At 37.2% G+C, this 21,955-nt stretch overlaps 1 long non-coding RNA gene across 1 annotated transcript in view; it reads right to left on the bottom strand.

Moving 5' to 3' along the window:
• LOC118762716 overlaps window positions 1-6,648 on the bottom strand; it is a 16,507-nt gene extending 9,859 nt beyond the window's left edge. Inside the window, exons 1-2 of the long non-coding RNA XR_004998468.1 lie at window positions 6,638-6,648; window positions 5,718-5,729 (exon numbers count right to left, since the gene is read on the bottom strand). This is a non-coding gene — a long non-coding RNA (uncharacterized LOC118762716). The remainder of the gene's footprint in view (window positions 1-5,717; window positions 5,730-6,637) is intronic.
• Window positions 6,649-21,955: the final 15,307 nt, after the last annotated feature.

The following is a 21,955-nucleotide window of genomic DNA, read 5'->3' as shown; positions in this document are numbered from 1 at the left end:
CAAACATGTAAACGTCGATATGAAAATTAAATACTTATGATTAAACCGCGGATATTTATCCCAATCATTAGAAAAAAAAATATGGATCGAACTGACTAGCTTTATTGTTTTTATTACTACATCAAAGATCCTTTGCACAACTTCTGGACGAAGAAGAGTTATTATTAGTCTATAGTTATGCTGTATACAAAATCTCTGAAAAAAAAACAATACTAAATTAGTCCGTTAAATTTTCACAAAAATGCTAATGTTGAAAGTGAATTTTTTATTAATAGAAAGATAAATCAGCGAATGGATAATTGAATACACGAAATGTATTTACAGGCGGGTAAATTTATTTCTACAGTAGAACTTCTGAAGAAACCGGAGCTCCTGCCCACTAAAAGTCGATCGTACTAATTTTAGTATTTTATTACTATTCAATTAGAGACCCGTTATTTGTTCCTCATCATAACGATACGAATCAAATTATTTAGGAAATACAGTGTATTTAAATTCTCCCAGGAAACACAAGTGCTGTTGCGTAAATTAAAAAGATATACTAAAGTTTGCTTTATATGATTTTGGCAAATAATATAAATAGCTTAAAGTAAGGCGGGATCTGGCAGAATCGTTAGCACGCCGGGTGATATGCTTAGCGTTATTTCGTCTGCTGTTACGTTCTGAGTTCAAATTCGGCCGAGGTCGATTTGCCTTTCATCCTTTCGGGGTCGATTAAATAAGTACCAGTTACGCACTGGAGTCGATATTATCGACTTAATCCGTTTGTCTGTCCTTGTTTAGCCCCTTGTGGGCAATAAAAAAGTTTTTAGGGCGGCGAGCTGGCAGACACGTTAGCGTGCCGGGCAAAATGCTTAGCAGTATTTCGTCTGTCGTTACGTTCTGAGTTCAAATTCCGCCGAGGTCGACTTTGCCTTTAATCCTTTCGGGGTCGATATATTAAGTACCAGTTTCGCACTGGGGTCGATGTAATCGACTTAATCCGTTTGTCTGTCCTTGTTTGTCCCCTCTATGTTTAGCCCCTTGTGGGTAGTAAAAAATATATATTTCTGCCGTCTTTACGTTCCGTTTTCAAATTCTCCCAATGTCGGTTTTGCCTGTCATCCCTTTCGAGGCCGATAAAATAGAGTACAAGCTGAGCACTGAGGTCGATTTAATCAATTTAGCTTCTCATGCTTCTTCCAAACTTCGCTTCTTCCAAACTTTAAAACCAATATAAATTGCTATAATGATTCACTATGTAGTCACATTGTATGCAACTGATGTCTGGTGAATCGGTGCTAATTATAGTATACTAAGTATAGAAAATAGTCAAATCTCTTTGTTTCTTTGGTACAGGAGAAGAAAAACACAGTTTATAGATCGCGTTGATTTTAAAGTGAATATATAAAGGGTTATTTACAAAAACAAAAAGAAAGAAAAAGGAAAACGCTTGTAAGTTTCTTATGTATTTTCAATCTACTTACAGTCTTAGTGCTATTATTAATTAATTTGCACTAGCATAAAAAGATATTCTGTTTCAAGGAATTGACTAACCAATCACTGATGAAAATTTGGCAAAGTTTGAAATTTGATTGATTTCCTCACCCTTTAGCAAAGAGCGAAAAAAAACATGTAATTTAACTTCGATATATAATTGACAAAGTGTCTAAAATGTAAATTTGATAAAAACGGAATGTAATAAAGCCATAAACTTGACTTACATTACGGTTAGGCGCATCGCAGTAGATTGCTTCTGTAAATTAAATAATTTATACTGTCATCGCGTGCATTCTTACGAAAATTAAGCTAGTTAAATATACGTCTAACTTTGTGTATAGTAACAATAGCAAGCACTTCCTACACACTTAATAATCTGTATATGCGCAACCTTCCTCTGATTTAGCATAAAATTCTGAAACGGTTGAACTTGATAGCATAGCAAAGAGTGGACACGGATAAACATTATGATATAATCATATAATCACACTTTATACTTTTCGCAGCGATACTAGAATCTCTGTTGATTAAATCAAATGAACATAGATTTATTTCACATCTCTACTCAGCATAACACTGGATGATCGTCTATAAATTAAACAGTGCACATTGCCGAGGCTTGAACTTTAATTTACTTAGTGTAAACGAATTCTATTCTATGCGAAATATTGTATGCAATAAATACTTATAAAGGACAATTTTTATGTGTGATTAGAGCAATGTGTAACTGTTCTTGTATGTCTGACAAGGCGATAGCTACTCTGGTTCAGTGCAATAGAAGATATATTATGAATATTCATTTATTATTGACTTCACTGGATAGAATCTAGTACTGATACTTACCAACCACAAATATATAAATATCTATGAATGGTAAGTTTCTGTGGACGAACAGCAGTTTTCATAAAGATTTGCTGTGTATAAGCAATGAGATTTGAAACTGAATTGTCAAGAAATACCACAGGATAATTTTTCTGACATCGCTCTAACTATCTTGCCATCACACTGCATGCCTTTTGTCTGTCCACATCTGTTTGTCTCCAACTGTTTCTACCACGTCTGTCTGTCTCTTTCTTTGTGTAGATGCATATATAGAAATATATATTTATATATACAGACGTACACATCTATAATGAGATATGTGCAAACGTTTGTTGGATGAATAGATTGCTCTACGAACCCACGGCCGTAAGCTTATTCTCTTTTACCATGCGCTCGACAAAAGCATGAATATGTTTATTGAAAAATACAAAAGCATGGAATATGTTTATTGAAAAATACAAACAACGAGTGTATACGCTATAACTACTTTCGAAGCTGAGTCGTCATATAATTATACACCACATCCCACAGAAAAAGCAAAAACAAAAAAAAACATAAACAGCTTTATATATTCAACCAAATAAGTTATTTCGGTAACGTTAGTTATTCTGAAAACCTGTTCATACTACTATTAAACCTGTATGATGTTACACGAACTAATAAAGGAATATAACGGGAACTGGCTATTCATACTGTCACATAACGCATGCGCTTGCCTAATAACTTTTGGTACAAATATCATACAGCAATGTGGCTATATGACATCGTGACTAACATTAACTACCCAACCTACCTCATCTTATGGGAATTGAAGCCATTATCTCTTCATAAAAAGGAGCTGATTTTCTAATCAGAATCAAGACAAACACGGTATTGCCCTGATCTTTCTATCCCAATATATTTCAAAATTAGAAAATTCTGCAAAGATCTTAAGCAAATGGATGTAGATCGCTCTAAAGTCACAGAGTGCATTTCAGCTTCCTTTAATTCTGTTACACGTATGGAATTACACTATGTATATATATATATATATATATATATATATATATATATATATTATATATATATATACATGTACATACAGATACGTACATATTCACAGGCGTATGTCTGTGTGACTGCATAGATGCACGAAAGGTATGCATGTATGTATGTATGTATGTATGTATGTATGTATGTATGTATGTATGTATGTATGAATGTATGCAGCTATTTTTCGCTTTTCGGATGTGAGATGAAAATAGATGAAAGCGTGAACACTTCCTTCGAAATTTGGATATAGGTGGGGTTTGATTGGTATCGAGCTGCTTAGAGCCATGTTTGTTGTCAGATGACAAAGTATTTATATTAAAATCAATATCCAAAATTAATTAAACGCTTCTGCACATTTGGCAATTAACATTTAAGATAAATTTTGTAACACCTATTTCAGGAGACGATTTAGGATTAATTTCAGATACCGTTGCAAACTAGTTTCGCTTATATATCGATATATAACAACATTTGCTATATATATATATATATATATATGTGTGTGTATACATGGGGTTGGGGTTGAATATGTACGTATGTGTGTGTACGCATGTTGGTGTGCAGTATGAAGTACATAAAGAAGAAGATATATATATATATATTTAGTGATTACATTGAAAAGACCATAGCCAGATACATAGGCACGCGATATTGATATATATTTGAGGTTGTGGATGAATGTAATGTAATGAATGAATCCATTAGCATTATATTATTGTCAGCATGAATAATAATGGTTGAAGTTATCTTTGCAAAATGAGGTACTGAAACGTTGCAACAGAGTGACATAAGGATTTATATAGAAGAACGCACGATGGAAAAGTGAATAAATAAACGTGGAGAAATAAGAGGCAAGATTTGAAGACATGAAAGATAAATGAAATCTAAAAAGGGAAATATATGAGGAACGATAAAACTATTTTGTTGGCAATACTCTGGTGAAAAGTCTTTGAAAGAAAATTTTCCCTACAACCACTAAGTTTACATTAGCATAGAAATCTATCACACATGAAATCTTACAGAAGGTATTTGGTTTACGGGCAAAGCATTGAAAACTGCCGTAGCAGGTAGTCTTGCCAATTTAAACTGATGCAGTTGAAATACAAAGAAGGAAAAAGATAGCCATCTTGTTTCTACCTTTCGTTTGTATGTTTCTTATATTTTTTTTTCCTTTCTTCGATGCATCCTTTCTTCACATCTCTATTTGTATACTTCTCTTTATTTCATTCGTTTTCTTTACAGGGAATATGAGAATGCTATGTATTCCAAGCGAATAGTGAATGTAAACAGTACGCAGAATAATTATGTTATGTTTAAATTATTCTTACAAATGTTCCACAGTAAGATTAGGCATTCTTCGAAAATAAAACCGTAAGGTGTTTATACAAACTCACATTCCTGAATGAAGGTATGTTCATTAAACAAGACTTACATAATGGCTGTAATGGCCAAGTGCATACACTAGCCAAGTGATTGCCAACTCCTCAAAATGATGCTAAAGGGTGTTATTTGAGATGCTACACAAAGTCTATTCCCAGTTGTATCCACATATTGAATAAATTTCTATGGTATGGAAATGAAGGGTTAGACGAATAATGTTCTTAGAAATTGGCCTTAGCTGATTGCATTATTCATCAAAAGTTCGAAACTTACCGAAGCTGTTTGATACTGAAGCAAAAGAGAATAAATTAAAGAATATCTAAATACTAAGTTTGTGTATTCACAGCGTTGTGGTCGTGCAATAATAACCATCGGCGCTGTACTTTTCTGTGAAGTACTTCACAGGCAGATATATCGCTAAAAAAACCTTGGTATGTTTTTGAATACGTAACTCGAATATAGCATGTGGGATTCAGATAAGTTTTTCTAATGTAACTCCTTATGTTGAATCGAAGAAATTATATGCAGGAGTGGCTTGCCTACCAACCACATGGTCCCGGGTTCAATCCCACTGTGTGGCACCTTGGGCAAATGTATTCTACTATAGCCTTGTGAGTGGATTTGGTAGACGGAAACTGAAAGAAGCCCGTCGTATATATATGAATATATATATATATATATATATATATATATGTGTGTGTGTGTGTGTGTGTGTGTGTGTGCGTTTGTATGTCCGTGTTAATCTCCCCATCATCGTTTGACATCCGATGCTGGTGTGTTTACGTCCCCGTAAATTAGCGGTTCGGCATAAAGCGACCGGTACAATAAGTACTAGGCTTACAAAGAATAAGTCCTGGGGTCGATTTGATCGACTAAATGGTGGTGCTACAATATGGCCGCAGTCAAATGACCGAAACAAATAAAAGAATAACAAATATATATAAATATATTTCAACTTCTAGGGGCAAATTCACTGCGATTACCGTGAAGGAAAAAAAATTCACTTTTAGTTAAGGCTGTATAAAACGCCATATATTTATATATATATATATATATCTGCTCAGTATCTTCTAGTAGACTTTCACCCGCTTTCCTGGCTCGTTAGCCTTCCTCATTTGGAGATACCGAAGAGAGATAACTCGAGTAGATTTTGAAGCCGAAGCTTTATCTTAAAACAGTCAATATCAGTGGCTAAGCTGCGCTCCCAGAGAGCTTGGTCGACTCGGAAATATATTTTAACTAACTAAATCTGGTTATTCCTCACCACTGTTTCGTACTGATTCCAATATGCTTATTTCGACCAGGTGGACCGCAAGCGCAACATAGTCACAGATATTGATTGTTTTAAGATAAAGCTACGGCTTTACAATCTGTTCAAAATATCTCTCTTCGGCATCTACTATCGCCGAAAGCTAAAGAGCTGGAAACGTGTCTGGGAATCTACTAGAAGAGACTAGAGGTAGAGATGGTGTTTTGACACCTTTTACCTTAAGCGAGAATTGTTTCTTCGCAGCAACAACAGTGAATTTGACTTTACACGTTGCAATATATCACGAACCTAATGATTATTTATTTCTCATTAGTACTTAGTGCTGATGTTATTATAACATGCATCATATATATATACACGCACCCAAAACGCACACACATGTATATATCGCAAAGTTGGACTGTGAAATTTTATGCTTCTTTTTTCTTCATTTATTAATTTCTGCTCTTCTCCAGTTTTTATTTCAGCGTTTCAAAAGCAAATTCTCCTAACCTTTTTTGTGCGTGGAAATACACCTCTTCTCTCTGTATATATAGTTGAAATTTATAGAAAAACAAAATACGAAGACAGGTGTATAGACAACAAGTAGCTGTATTAGTTTGACGCTCGGGCAAATGAAAAAATATTTTACGTTTCGAGCCTACGCTCTTCAACAGAAAGGAATGAGAAAATCAACAGAGAGAGAAGGAAAAAATAATTAAAAGAAACTGTAGATTTAGCGGTCAATCATGGCTTTTCGCTTTTAAGGGAATGCTTTGGAAGTAGAGAATATCGTGTGTATATATATATATATATATATATATATATGCTTTTACGTGAAAGGATCTCGTTTTTGATTCGTTGTCATCGCTCCATATATATTTTATGTATATATATTTTTTTGTGTGTGTACATGCGTATGCGTGTGTTGTGTGATAAATATATGTCTGTGTGTTTGGGTATGAATCCTTGCGCCTGAAATCCGGTGTTGTTATGTTTACGTTTACATTTTCGTAAATTAGCGGATGCGCCAAAAAAGAAAAGTACCAAACTTTAAAAAAAACATTCCTGGAGTCGATTTCTTCGAATAAACCGCTCAGGGGGATTTCAATTATGGCTGTATTTCAATAGCCAAAATGAATAAAAAATAAATGATACATATAATAACGTTGATTATATATTCAGTAGACGGAACAGTTCTTGTTTTCCTCTTCGAAAATTGATTCTGAATCTGTCAACACAAGTTAATGTATTTCTCTTATTTACAGGTTAATTATGGAGAGTGCTTAAGACAGGTTGATCTATTTTAATTTTAATCAATTTATTCCCTTTCTATAGATTGGATAAAGAAAAAGCGCTGTAAACAAATTGGGATGAAGTCAGAACAACGATAGCAAATGGTAATAAAGAGACCATAGAATATACTTTGAATACAAATGTAAAATTTATCTGCGTTAAACAAATCAACAAGTATAAATATTTGTAACGACGGAATCAATTTGAAGCAGTTCATGATAACCATCGTCAATATGGTGAGCTATGCAATATATATGATACACACACTCGTACACATTCGCACATACAGACTCACATATACTCACGCACAGACGCGCGCACGAACACAGCTACGCACACACATTTACCCCTCCCCCCGCACACACATATAGGAGGACCATAATTAAAATGGGATCTCAATACACAATTAAGTATAGTGCATTCATTATTTTGATAGTGAAGAAAGGCGGCGAGTTGGCAGAATCGTTAGCACGCCGGAGGAAATGCGTAGCCGTATTTCGTATTCCGCTACGTTCTGAGTTCAAATTCCGCCGAGGTCGACTTTGCCTTTCATCTTTTCAGGGTCCATAAATTAAGTACCAGCTACGCAGTGCGGTCGATGTAATCGACTTAATACCTATGTCTGTCCTCGTTTGTCCCCTCTATGTTTAGCCCTTTGTTGGCAATAAAGAAATGAGAATCGTTAGTATGCTGGATGAAGTACTTAGCGGTATTTCGCTCGTCGCTACGTTCTGGGTTCAAATTCTGCCGAGCAATAAATTAATTACCAGTGAAACACTGGGGTCGATGTAATCGGCAATCCCCACCCCACAAAATCCAGGCCTTGTGCTTATAGTAGAAATGTTTTTTTTATATAATGAGCAGCTCTATGGAAAACTCATCTATTTCTTGGATCACGTTGATATCAATTAGACCAGGAAACAATTGAGTTCTCCATAGGGTCTCTCACTGATGTGGTAAGAAACTAGCTCCCCAACCGTGCGGTTCCGTGTTCAGTCACAATGTGGCATTTTAGACACTTTTAGCTTTGGGCTGATCATAGTTTTGTGAGTAGTTTTAGTAGACAGAAACTGAAAGAAGCTTGTCCGTATATATATATATATATACATACATACACACACACACACACACACACACACACACACACACACACACATATATATATATATATATATGGGGGTGCATGTGTATGTGTGTTTGTCTCCCACCACTTCTTGACAACTGGTATTGGTGTGTTTATGTCCCCATGACTTACTGGTTCAGCAAAAAACACCGATAGTATAAGAGCCAGGCTCAAAAATAAAAATACAGGGTTCAATTCATTTGACTAAAAATTCTTCACGGTGGTGCCCCAGCATGGCCGCAGTCAAATGAATGCAACAACGAAAAGATAACAGACACACACACACACTAACTTTTCCAGTGTAACAACTATTTAATATACGAAGTCATGTGTCCATGTATGTATTGTGATGCATGAATTACATATGGCTGAAATTTTTAGATATGGCGTAGCACAAAGTATTGTATCATATTCTATGCTTCTCTTTATAGTTTCATGAGTATCCCATATGTATAAAAGCGAGACATTTGTATTTCTTCTGTTTCTTTGCAAGAATGTGTCGGCTGCTGTTATCTGGCTGTAGACACGACAATAAACCATCATAAAATCTTGTCAAAATTATAATTAGCGGAGAAAAATAAAGCTATAGCAATACTATGACAGCCAATGTAGACGCCAGAATGCTGATGTGGACATAAAGTAACATTTTACAAAGTACAAAACCGAGATTATTTTAAAAAATCAAACCAAAGACAGCTAATACGAATCTACTTCGTTGCCTTATATATCGTATATGTATATGTCTATATGTGAAATTGGCTGGCTAATTTAGTACACTCGCTCGGTATAGGTTGGTTAAGCATTTCCTCCGGCGTGCTAACGTTTCTGCCAGCTCGCCGCTTTAGCACACCGGGCGAAATGCTTAACCAACCTATACCGAGCGAGTGTACTAAATTAGCCAGCCAATTTCACATATAGACATATACATATACGATATGTAAGGCAGCGAGCTGGCAGAAACGTTGGCATGTCGGGCGAAATGATTAGCGGTATTTCGACTGCCGTTATGTTGTGAGTTCAAATTCGGCCGAGGTCGACTTTGCCTTTCATCCTTTCGGGGTCGATAAATTAAGTACCAGTGACGCACCGGGGTCGATGTAATCGATTCAATTCCTTTGTTTGTCCGTGTTTGTCCTCTCTATGTTTACCCCCTTGTGGGTAATAAAGAAATAGGTATTTCGGCTGCCGTCACGTTGAGAGTTCAAATTCCTTTCGGGGTCGACAAATTAAGTACCAGTTACGCATAGGGATCGATGTAATCGACGTAATACCTATGTCTGTCCTTGTTTGTCTCCTCTGTGTTTAGCCCCTTGTGGGTAGTAAAGAAATAGGTATTTCGTCTGCCGTCACGCTGAGAGTTCAAATTCCGCCGATGTCAACTTTGCCTTTCATCTTTTCGGGGTCGATAAATTAAGTACCAATTACGTACTGGGGTCGATGTAATCGATTTAATTCCTTTCTCTGTCCTTGCTTGTCTCCTCTATGTTTAGCCCCTTGTAAGTAATACAGATATATATATACATATATGATATATTAATATACACACATGTTAATGTGAAATCCCAATGCACACGATATATGCTGAACTTTGCCCTGATAGTTGTCAATATATTACCAAGAACCTATTTAGTTATTTAGTTCTCAACAGAGCAATACATAACATTCCATGCACAGAGATCAGTAGTGAAGAACAGACGTTTATTTACGCAATAATGGGAATTAATACTTATTGACTGTTATTGTAATTGCCACTGGAACTGGAAGCGGTAATCATGTAAGCTTCAATAGTAAAGTGGTGTCAAGTCTCCTTTTGATTCTTGGCAAGTTGACATGTTTTCCATTAGGTTCATCTTATTTAACAATGTAGCCTTCAAGAATGTGTTGATGTTATTGCGTTATTGGAAACGTTGCTCTATTTCATACCTCATTAATCCTACTTAAATTGGTAAATCCACTTTTTAAGTTCAAATATCGCTGGCACAATCCATTAAGTTATAAGTATAATGAAATCCATAATTCTACTGTAAAGATTATCTATTATAAAGGATCATTGCCTTCGAGTTATTATTTCGTGTTCCTCCAATCAATATATTGGTAACTTCCTTAACATAGAATTGAAGGAACATTATTAAGTGATAGTATTATTACACAGTGTATAAAGTTTAAACCTCTCGAAAGAGCTGTTCTTCACTTCTGCTCCAGAGCGTGGGCTGCGGGGTCACTCCGAAATGCTCTATCTACGACGATTTCATCTCAATCGAAGGAGAGGGGCTTTCTCCGACCGGGTTGCGGATCCGTGTAATAAACTGCCAGACGAAATAGTGAAGATGCCTATTTCTTTACTACCCACAGGGGGCTAAACACAGAGGCGACAAACAAGGACAGACAAACAGATTAAGTCGATTATATCGACCCCAGTGCGTAACTGGTACTTAATTTATCGACCCCGAAAGGACGAAAGGCAAAGTCGACCTCGGCGGAATTTGAACTCAGAACGGAACGGCAGACGAAATACAGCTAAGCATTTCGTCCTGCGCGCTAACGATTCTGCCAGCTCACCGGCTTACAGTGAAGATGCCGACGACGGCTCGATTCAAAGTCTCTCTTGACCGGAAATGGCCTGCAATCTTTGTATGACCATCCTCCCTGTACATAACTCCCTGTCCCCCTACACGGCCTTGTTTTTGTTTTTTTGAGCCAATTAAAAATTAAATTAAATTAAGTTTACTGGATCCTAAATCTCTCTATATATAAACGGCAGTTTGTCTGTGCGTGTTTCTGTGTGTCTGTTTGCTTGTACCCTCACCCCGACCACGGCTTTCAACCGATTCTGATGAAACTTGACACACACATAGCCCAATGTCATAATTCAAAACTAACGCAGCGAAAATTTTGAAAAGTTCCCCCAGTTCTGAAAAAAATCGATAAATTCGACATGGGGTCGAGAATCAGAAACACGAACCACAAACTGTCTAGGGGACGCAACTCCACCTTTTTTAAATCTCCCAAAAAAAATTTACCATCATTTTTTCCCATTTTTTTCTATTTTTTGGCTATAACTCTCTAAAAATGCTTTATAGTTATTTCCCTTACAAACCTGAGCAACGCCGGGCGATACTGCTAGTTTATTGATAATTTTACGCAAAACTGCTTTCATTTCATCACAGTTGGGGAAATGAATCTTTATAATGAGACTTGCCTTTGCCAACATTAATAATAAACTCCTAATCACGGCACTCTTGTCTTTGTATTTTCTTCTGTCGTTGATTTTCCAAATGCTGATTTGAGATAACTTTTCAGGAAACCAACGAAACCGCTTTTATATAAATATATAATTTTCTTTCAAAATTTGCTTAGAAGTAGTGCAGGAGTGGCTGTGTGGTAAGTAGCTTGTTTACCAATCACATGGTTCCGGGTTCAGTCCCACTGCGTGGCATCTTGGGCAAGTGTCTTCTACTATAGCCCCGGGCCGACCAAAGCCTTGTGAGTGGATTTGGTAGACGGAAACTGAAAAGAAGCCTGTCGTATATATGTATATATATATATAAGTGTGTGTGTTTGTGTGTCTGTGTTTGTCCTCCTAGCATTGCTTGACAACCGATGCTGGTGTGTTTATGTCCCCGTTACTTAGCGGTTCGGCAAAAGAGACCGATAGCATAAGTACTGGGCTTACAAAAGAATAAGTCCCGGGGTCGAGTTGCTCGATTAAAGGCGGTGCTCCAGCATGGCCGCAGTCAAATGACTGAAACATGTAAAAGAGAGAGAGAGAGAGAGTACTAATAAGTAAATAATGGGATTTTGTGATATTACCAGACGAAGAAATCTGAAACTAACAAATTCTTTAGTGGCTGACGATATGTGCATCTCTGATGAAGAACAGAAGTAATGGAGGAGCGTCATAATCATATGTTCGGAGTAATTCTTTGGGGGTTGATAATTCACATCTGGAAACATAGGTATTTCATTCAACATCCTTAAATAACCCTTATTCAGGGACTTTTTGAGCGGGATGGGCTATCGACATGAAGAAAATTCTAACTGGACACCACCTGCAACGTCATGCGCTGTTTATCTTGATAAGAGATCACCATTTCATGCACATATGGCTGTGATGCATGTGCCCGCTATATCCTTATTGGACGGGTATGCTGGGCTTCGTATATTTTACCCCAGTGTCACTTTGATGTCATGCACTGCTCTCTCACTCAGTAATAATAATTAAAAGAATAATAATAATAATAATAATAATAATAATACTGGTCCATTTGAGTTCATCTTGGAGTTTTTGCTAATTTGAAATTCTTAAAATCAGTTGAGCCTTGTTGAATGATTATTTAGTTATATGGTAGAGTATAATGGAGAAATAGTACAAAAATTCTTTATTTATTAAATTTGCGTCTGTGTCATTGTTCAGAATTTATTCATTCGCGTAGAACTTTGTAATCAGATGCATCTATTTAGGTCTGTCATCTCACATATATATATACATATATATACATATATATATACATATATATACACATATATATATTTATATATGAGTATTCTTTTATACATTAGAAGCATTACCTAGTGTGATTTATATAATTGACGACGTCTTCTAACGTGTACCTGCAGGCTATCAAATGATGTATCATGTTTTCCAATAAACTTTTATATTCAAATAGAATTTAGTATTTAGTATCGCTGAAAAATAAATCTTAATAACAATTCTGTCGCATTATTCTGTTTAGATTTCCTTCTATACTGTTACTGAAGTAGATAGTAAAAATTCTGCTGTATTGTCCATAGCATCTTACTTGTAGCTAAATGTTCATTAACCTATATATTACACGTTTAGAGTGTATTTTACTTTGGCAGTTTCCCTTCCCTCTCTCTCTCTCTACGCATTCAGACACACTCATATGTGTTTGTGTTTATAAAAAATAATAGTAGTCGAATGCTTGAGCAAATCTTTTGTGGTCAGCTTGTAAATTCACAGCGTAATTTAGGCTGGCTTCCTCTACAGTATAACAAGAAAATCTCTCTATATATAAAGCGGAAGTTGTCTGTGTACGGCAGGTTTGGTAGCCTTCAACTAACACTATCTCCTCCGAGACCCTGCGGCGCAAGTTGATCAAAATTGAGAGTATGATAGAAGAAGGCTTGCTCTACCTTTCATAGGAGAAAAACTTCAAATCGGACCATGTTAACACCATAAATTATTTACATCAAAAAGGTGCTTTTTTTCCTATAAAAATGCCTATTTTGTACGATTTTTTGACTGCTGTGTCGCCATTTTTCGGTGTATTTCAACCAGAAAAATGTTCAATAAGAAGCTACATAATGCAAAATTTTTACATTTCAAAAATTCCAATTCTAAAGGGTCGAAGTAAACCCGAGCAATGCCGGGCGATACTACTAGTAAATGATAGTTTGAAACGCCTAAGTATTAGAAAAATGATTTTTGAGGATTATACGAGAAACCATGGAGGCCGGAGTAGAGATTGCTTTTTCCAGCTCCAGAATTTCGAAACCGAAAGGGAAAACAGGGAAAGAAACCAACAGAACAACAGTCTTCCCGCAAACCACTATTGTCCAATTTGTGATTTCTCAGCTAGATCACGTGCTGTTTTAATAAGTCATACTCATATCCTTATTGGTTTTTGGTGGTTTGAGGATTCACATGAGGAGTCTCCAGTTGAAGTGAATGAATCACAAACATTGGTGAACGGTAGTAAGGGTTATGTGAATGTGTTGTTGACTGTCAATTTGGTTGGATCTTTTTCTTCTGATTTCCCGCTGAACACTCATACCTTGTCTTCGCCCACAGTCCATCACATATCTACATCTATCTATCTATCTATCTATCTATCCAGCATGATCCTATAAATCGTAAAAGATAGAGAGCGAGAGAGAGAGAGAGAGAGAGAGAGAGAGAGAGAGAGAGCACATTGCTCTCGTGTATTTATTTCCTATCTGCCTGAGGTTACCGTGGTCTTTTCAGTAGGCTTTTCTTCCCAGGGATGAACCTAATCTTGTTTCTTATTTTAAGAAAAAGTGTTTCTGTGATACACAATCCCTTTTGATCGGAATTTTACATTTGTTTCCTATTTTGTTCCTTTTTTCTTTTTCTATCTTCGAAAAAAAAGCTCTACATTTGTATTTGTCCGCTCTGTATTCAGCCCTGTGTGGCCAATTAAGAAAATTATCTATCTATCTATCTATCTATCTATCTATGTATCTATCTATCTATCTATCTATCTATCTATCTATCTACTTGTATTCACACTGGTGTGTAAGATTTTGTATGCATGTATACTCTTTACTCTTTACTCTTTTACTTGTTTCAGTCATTTGACTGCGGCCATGCTGGAGCACCGCCTTTAGTCGATCAAATCGACCCTGGGACTTATTCTTTGTAAGCCCAGTACTTATTCTATCGGTCTCTTTTTGCCGAACCGCTAAGTGACGGGGACGTAAACACACCAGCATCGGTTGTCAAGCAATGCTAGGGGGACAAACACAGACACACAAACATACACACACACACTTATATATATATATACATATATACGACAGGCTTCTTTCAGTTTCCGTCTACCAAATCCACTCACAAGGCATTGGTCGGCCCGGGGCTATAGTAGAAGACACTTGCCCAAGATGCCACGCAGTGGGACTGAACCCGGAACCATGTGGTTGGTTAGCAAGCTACTTACCACACAGCCACTCCTGCGCCTATGTGTATCTTTTATGAAGGAACATGTGTATAATATCACAGAAAGAAGCGTGACGTGCCAATTTAGTGGAAGGATGTGTATTTCAGTTTAGTTGATCTAAAAATTTCTACATTATGCATTGCAACTGACTGGAAAGAAAGCTTTCTCACCAGACAGAAATCAAAGTAATTCATCTTAAAATTTATACTTAATTAAGACAATGGATTAATACCTCTCAAACGTGTTAGTGCTTTGTTAAATCTATCAACAAAAGAACTGGGCATTTTTAGACGTAGCACAGTAAATATATATATGTATAACCTAAAAAACTTTCTCAATTCCAGAGCGTTAAACTAATACATCTGTTTCTTGTTTACACATTTACACACCCGTCTTTGGTTTTTCTTTGTAAATTCTCACTACGCACACACACACACACACACACACATATATATATATATATATCTTTTATATACCTATACACACTCACACACATGTATTATATATATATATATATATATAAGAAACATTTTTTACTCGGCCGCGATTTGTTTCCACTCATGGAAGCTTTGGAAAAAACCAAATCAACAAAGTAGGTCATAAATCGTTTTTTTTTTTTTGCATTGACAGAGTCTCTTCGATAAATTAAGTCGGTAAAGGTAGATCATAAACTGGGACAATAACCTCATAACTTATACTGATATCTGTTTTTCTTTATTGATTTCTCTCCTTATTTACTTTTCCCTTCAGACATACGTATGGCTGTAGGTTACCTTTCGCACAGTTTTTTTCCTCTAAATCCTAACCTCCCACTCTCTCTTATTTCGGTTTCTCTGTCTCTCTGTCCCTATATCCATATGCGTGTTTGCATATATATTTGTGCACGAGCATAATACTATATCTATAGAAACTGTACATCTGTAGATATACGTACTCACGTGCATATGTACATATATGTATGTATATATATATATATATATATATATATATATACATATATATATATATATATATATGTGTGTGTGTGTGTGTGTGTGTGTGTGTGTATGCATTGATCTCGCAGCTGAAATTCTCTTCTTTGTCTATATCTCTCTTTCTATATAAATTCACGATTGTCTTCATATGTATATATACACATATTCATACATACTTATACAATTCCCCCGTTGACTCTGGCTCCTTCTCTCAAATTCTCTCTTTATTTCCTCTATATTTCTCTCTCTAACCCCACCCTCTCTCTCTCTCTCTATATATATATATATATATTTTTTTTTTTTTTTTCAAAGGTGTCGTAAAATTGGAGAATAAGGTAATTCCAATTATTTCTGTGTATCTGGAGATTTGTAGACGGAGACTCTCGATGCTACTTTATCGCAGTAGAACTAAAGAGTAATGGTGTCACCAGAACTATGGCTCAAATAGAGCGGACGAAACTCGAATTCCTCTCTTCCAATACATTAATTAGACCACACAACGTTTGCAGCGAGGATGCCAAGCAGAACGACGAACATGAAAAGAAAAAGAAAAGTCTCTCGGGTCCAACAGACCCTCAAACACAACGATGCCGAAGCTAAGCGATAGAAGACTGCCGTCGAATGAAACACTGATGATAGTGGCCCTATCTTCGCCACTGTAAGCAGCCAAAGAGATGAAAAAGGAAGAAAAAGACAATTCAGTGACAAAACAAAAGTTTCCAGAAAGGATGAAGCACAAGGAGGAAGAGAAAAGAACAAAAAGCAAAACGTATAGCCTCTATGATTAATATTAAAAGAAAACAATCCATGAAAGGGCAGCACCATCCATGTTGCCCAAATATCGAATTTCCAGTGAAATAAATGTAAAAATAAACACTGAAGCAAAACAAAAGACTGCCAACAATGTGAGCAAAAGAAGTATGAGGTACAAAAGTCGAAATATATGTACATTTTACCTGCAACGAAACTTCCAACATGGCTATGATGTTGCAAACTGCCATTTTGTTTTTTCATATCAGAAGCCTTGCCCAAACTACATGGGCCTGAATCAGAACTTCTTTCTAGGAGAAGGGCAAAGAAAAAGAGAGGCACCAAAGAAGAAGTAATTGCCCACTGTCTGCTCCGAAATGACGATTTGCTGATGTAGTGCGTAGTACTCCAAGACAAGGCGTCACCCAGATGCGAAAAGAGCAGCAGCTAATGAAAAATCTTGTTTCTGCATGATACTAAAATTTGCGCAGCAGCTGACTTAGCAACGTCAAGTACTGACTTGGAACCAACCCGCTACCACATGAGGCCAACACATTTAACATATACCGAATCGTTTCCTCTACCACAGAGGATCCACACCAATACTTGTATTGAACATAGGAGATCTGTTGTATATGTATATGTATGCATGCATGTATACACACGCACACACACACACACATTTACATGTATATATTATATATATATATATATATATATACGTATATATATATATATGTATATATATATATATATATATATATATATATATATTATATATATATATATATAATATATATATATATATATATATATATATATATATATATTTATATTTATATATATATGTATGTATATGTATGCATGTGTGAATGTATGTATAAGAAAATAACTCGTTATGGCTTGATTGCTAGTAGTTCTAAAGTAGTAAAAGATTCTACATACCTATACATACGTACACACGCACTAACACGCGCACACGCGCACACACGCAAAAACATTTGCAAAGGTTAATCAAAACCGCTCAGACCCTAGTAAAATAATTATTCCCCAACATGTTTAGTAACATCTCGATAAAAGATTTTACATTTAAAAAAGAAATAATATAAAGAAAAAAATTAACTTTACACTTCAAACCTGTATTAAGTAATTCTCATAGACTTTCAAATATTTATTTATCGATCTATCTATCTATCTATCTATCTATCTATCTATCTATCTATCTATCTATCTATCTATCTATCTATCTATCTATCTATCTATCTGTTTATGACATTTCTGTGATACACGATACATATTGATCATTTTTTCTGTTTTACATTTTTCTTTTTTCTTTTTTCCCCTTTCCTTTTTACGATCCCTTTTGATCGAAAACCTACCCCACATTTTTTCTCCCCAAATAGAAAAGCTCTTCTTTGTAATTTGTCCCGTCTGTGTTCAGCCCTGTGTGACTAATAAAGAAATATATCTATCTATCTATCTATCTATCTATCTATCTATCTATCTATCTATCTATCTATCTATCTATCTATCTATCTATCTATCTATGGCACGCGCATGTTTGCGCCTTGTCGACCAGTTTCTCGATGACAAGCGCCAACCTCTTGGCCAAGGTGCTAGCCAAGAGGTTGGCGCTTGTCATCGAGAAACTGGTCGACAAGGCGCAAACATGCGCCGTGCCAGGCCGGACCATCCATGACAACCTCCATCTGATGCGCTACATCATAGACAGGGTAGTTAACGAACCTGGCATGGGTGGGGCCCTGATCAACTTGGATCAATCAAAAGCCTTTGATAGGGTAGACCATCGATACTTGGAGGCAGTCCTGAGAGCGGCTGGTTTCGGTCCCGTCTTCCGCGGCTGGATAGCTGCCTTGTACAGAGGCATCCGTTCGGTAATTCGCGTGAATGGACATCTATCGAGACCTTTCGACATTGCACGTTCGGTCCGTCAGGGATGCCCCCTCTCGGCGCTTCTATACGTATTGACTCTTGAGCCGCTACTGCGGAAGCTGGCGACTCTAAGGGGCATCCCGCGAGAATTGGGATGCGGGACGAGCGTGTCTGCATACGCGGACGACGTCACCGTCATAGTGTCTAGCCACGAGCACATCGAGCTGGTCGGCGAGACACTGAAAAACTACGAAGCGGTGACAGGAGCGAAAATCAGCCGGGAAAAGTCAGTGGGCTTGCGACTAGGCACCTGGAGAAGCAAGCCCATGCCGTCCACCAGCGCCTCCGTCGTGGGACGCTGGACCGACGGCCCGGTTGAGTTGCTCGGGGTCTGGTTTGGTCCGGACCTCAAGTGGAGAAGAACTGGAACGAGATAACGAGTAGGGTGGTCACTCTCGCCCGGCAATGGGCCGAGAGGAAACTGTCCCTAAAAGGTCGAGCGAGGAGGTGGCGAACACGTACATCGCGTCCGTCATCTACTACCGCCTGACCGTCGTACCTTGTCCCGACCCTACCATCACCAAACTACAACGCATCCTCTTTCGCTTCTTGTGGAAAGGATGCGTCCCGATGGTCAGGCGATCCATTTGCTGTCAACACCCGTTAAAAGGAGGGCTGGGCATGCCGTGGTTGATGATGCGCAGACACGCGCTGAGACTGCGACAATCTCTGGCTCTATGTAGACGACGCGGTGAACAGGTGTGGTCGCCGTTTGTGAGGCACGCTTTCCCGCAGCTCGTCTCCATGACCGAACTGCAGTCGTGGATCAAAAAGAGGCCGAGGAAGGGCGAATGGACCGCGAGTGTCGCGTTGCTCTCAAGCAACTCTGCCGTCCTGGGTCGACCTTAAGTGACTTCAACACAACCAAAGCATTCTATAGGGGTTTAGTGGAGGGGAGGTACGACGACGAGCTCGGGGCGAACCTGGACGTCGACGAGGAGTACCTGACCCGCCTGGTTCGGGACGACTTTCGGGCCAGGGCCCATGGACAACTTCCAGAGATCCCTGGCCTGGCAGTGCTACCGAGAGCGCTACCCGTTCGGGATAAGCTCTACAGACACGGCTCGAGAAACACGGGGCCGACCTGCCCGAGATGCGGTCAGAGGACGAAACCGTTCTGCACGCACTCGTTCAGTGTCCAACAATTTCCGACCTGTGGGCTTATGTCGAACAACTGCTGTCACGTGTGGGACGAGTCGGTTATCAGCTGAGTCTATCGTCAATATTGTCACGCCTCCTTCCTTCAAACGGGAAGGAAGAGCTTTTTTCATCATCCTGTGGCTATGGCGAAAGAATGTATCTGGTGGACGCGTCTGAAAGGATTGGAGACAAACACTTTCCTCTCTGGTCAATCTCTCATCAACTTCTTCAAGTACCACTTGAAAAGGAAAGTGAGAGTAGAGAGGCAAGTTTTGTCTAGCGAATGTTTTAAAAAAAGATGGGTGAATGTAGCAAGAATGGCACGTATGAATGACGAAGCCACCTTGCAGCATAGTCCTATGAACCATAAATCGAAAACAGAGAGTTGCTTATTTGCAAAAAAAAAAAAAAAAAAAGAAATATAAAATGTGACTTCATTGACCGAGGTTACCGTGGTCTTTTCCGTAGGCTTTTCTTTCCACGGGTAAACCTCACCTGTCCTCCCCTTTACACTTCATATTGACATTTCTGTGATAACGATCCCTATTGATCAATTTTTTTTTTCCTCTCCCACTTTTTTTTTTTTTTTTTTTTAACACCCCCTTTCTTTTGTCCTCTTTCTCTCCTTTTACGATCCCTTTTGATCGAAACTCCCCCTTCCTTTTTTTTTTAAACCTTCAAAAGAAAAGCTCTACCTTGTAATTTGTTCTATCTGTGTGCAGCCCTGTGTGGCTAATAAAGAAACATATCTATCTATCTATCTATCTATCTATCTATCTATCTATCTATCCTGTCTATCTATCTATCTATCTATCTATCTATCTATCTATCTATCTATCCTGTCTATCTATCTATCTATCTATCTATCTATCTATCTATTTATCTATATACACACCATATATGTGTTTATGTCATTGTTGTCGGTGTGTTATGATTAAGTATATAGAAAAGTCTTAAAATGATATCTATTTATATATATATATATTATATATATTATATATATAAGCACTTAACGTTCATTGATGTATATCGGTAGTGTAATCAGCCAATTGTAATTCATGCAATGCATTACGGCACTCATCTACGTGCAAAATCGCTGTCTCAACGTATTCAACCTTATCATATCCATTGTTCTCGACTGACTTGCGTGTAATTCGGACTTTCCTTTTGCAATTCTATCTTCGTCTGCAAGTGATGCGTACCAGAAGCTATTTAAGTTTTGTTTAAAGTCGATAATGTCATGTCTGCAAACAAATCTGTTTATTTCGATATTATTTATATTTATGACACAGACTGATGCTTGAAAACGAAAAGATTTGTTATCCAAACACCATTATACCAAATTAATGAAATACATATATTTAATAATTTGTTGTGTCTGGGGAGAGTTATTTTCTTTTTGTGCCTTATAATGTAACACACTCACCGGTGAAATTTCCACTTGTTTCTTATTTTTATTTTCCTAAACTTTTCGTTGCGTCTTGCAACCTTTTCAAAGGTTTTGACTCCGTTATTATAAAGAATCTTGCAAACCAAATCCCAAAACGAAATATATGTAGTAAATAAAGATGGATAGAATTGAATCTAAATTTTGGTTACTGCTATTAACAAACTTTATATTTATATCCCTTCGAAATACCGTTCTCTTTCGTAGTTAACATTTCCCCTATTAAAATACCTGCAATATACACTAATGATTTTAGAGTAAAAATATTAAGAATTTAAATCAAAGGGGTAAAGGGCCTTATACAGTAACATCAGTTCGCTCCTTTCCGTGAACAAATAGCAAAATTCAAGATTGCCCGCCTTCTCTTCCTTATCGAAAAACTAATTACCAAATATTGTTTCTATTCACTTCTATATTTAAGAGAAGATGAATTATTTACATTATTTACATTCGACGAATATTTGTCCTTATCTTGTTTGTTGTTAACACAACGTTTCGGCTGATATACACTCCAGCCTTCGTCAGGTGTCTTGGGGAAATTTCAAACCTGGGTTCTCATTCCTAAGGTATTTTTAGATGTTATTGTTGTTGTTATTGCTCTTCTTCTTCTTC

This window comes from Octopus sinensis, linkage group LG3 (assembly GCF_006345805.1).
Source record: "Octopus sinensis linkage group LG3, ASM634580v1, whole genome shotgun sequence".
In the NCBI taxonomy this organism is placed as follows: Eukaryota; Metazoa; Mollusca; class Cephalopoda; order Octopoda; family Octopodidae; genus Octopus; species Octopus sinensis.
The sequence above is the reverse complement of the archived record's forward strand: the minus strand, read 5'-3'. Positions and strand labels throughout refer to the sequence as shown.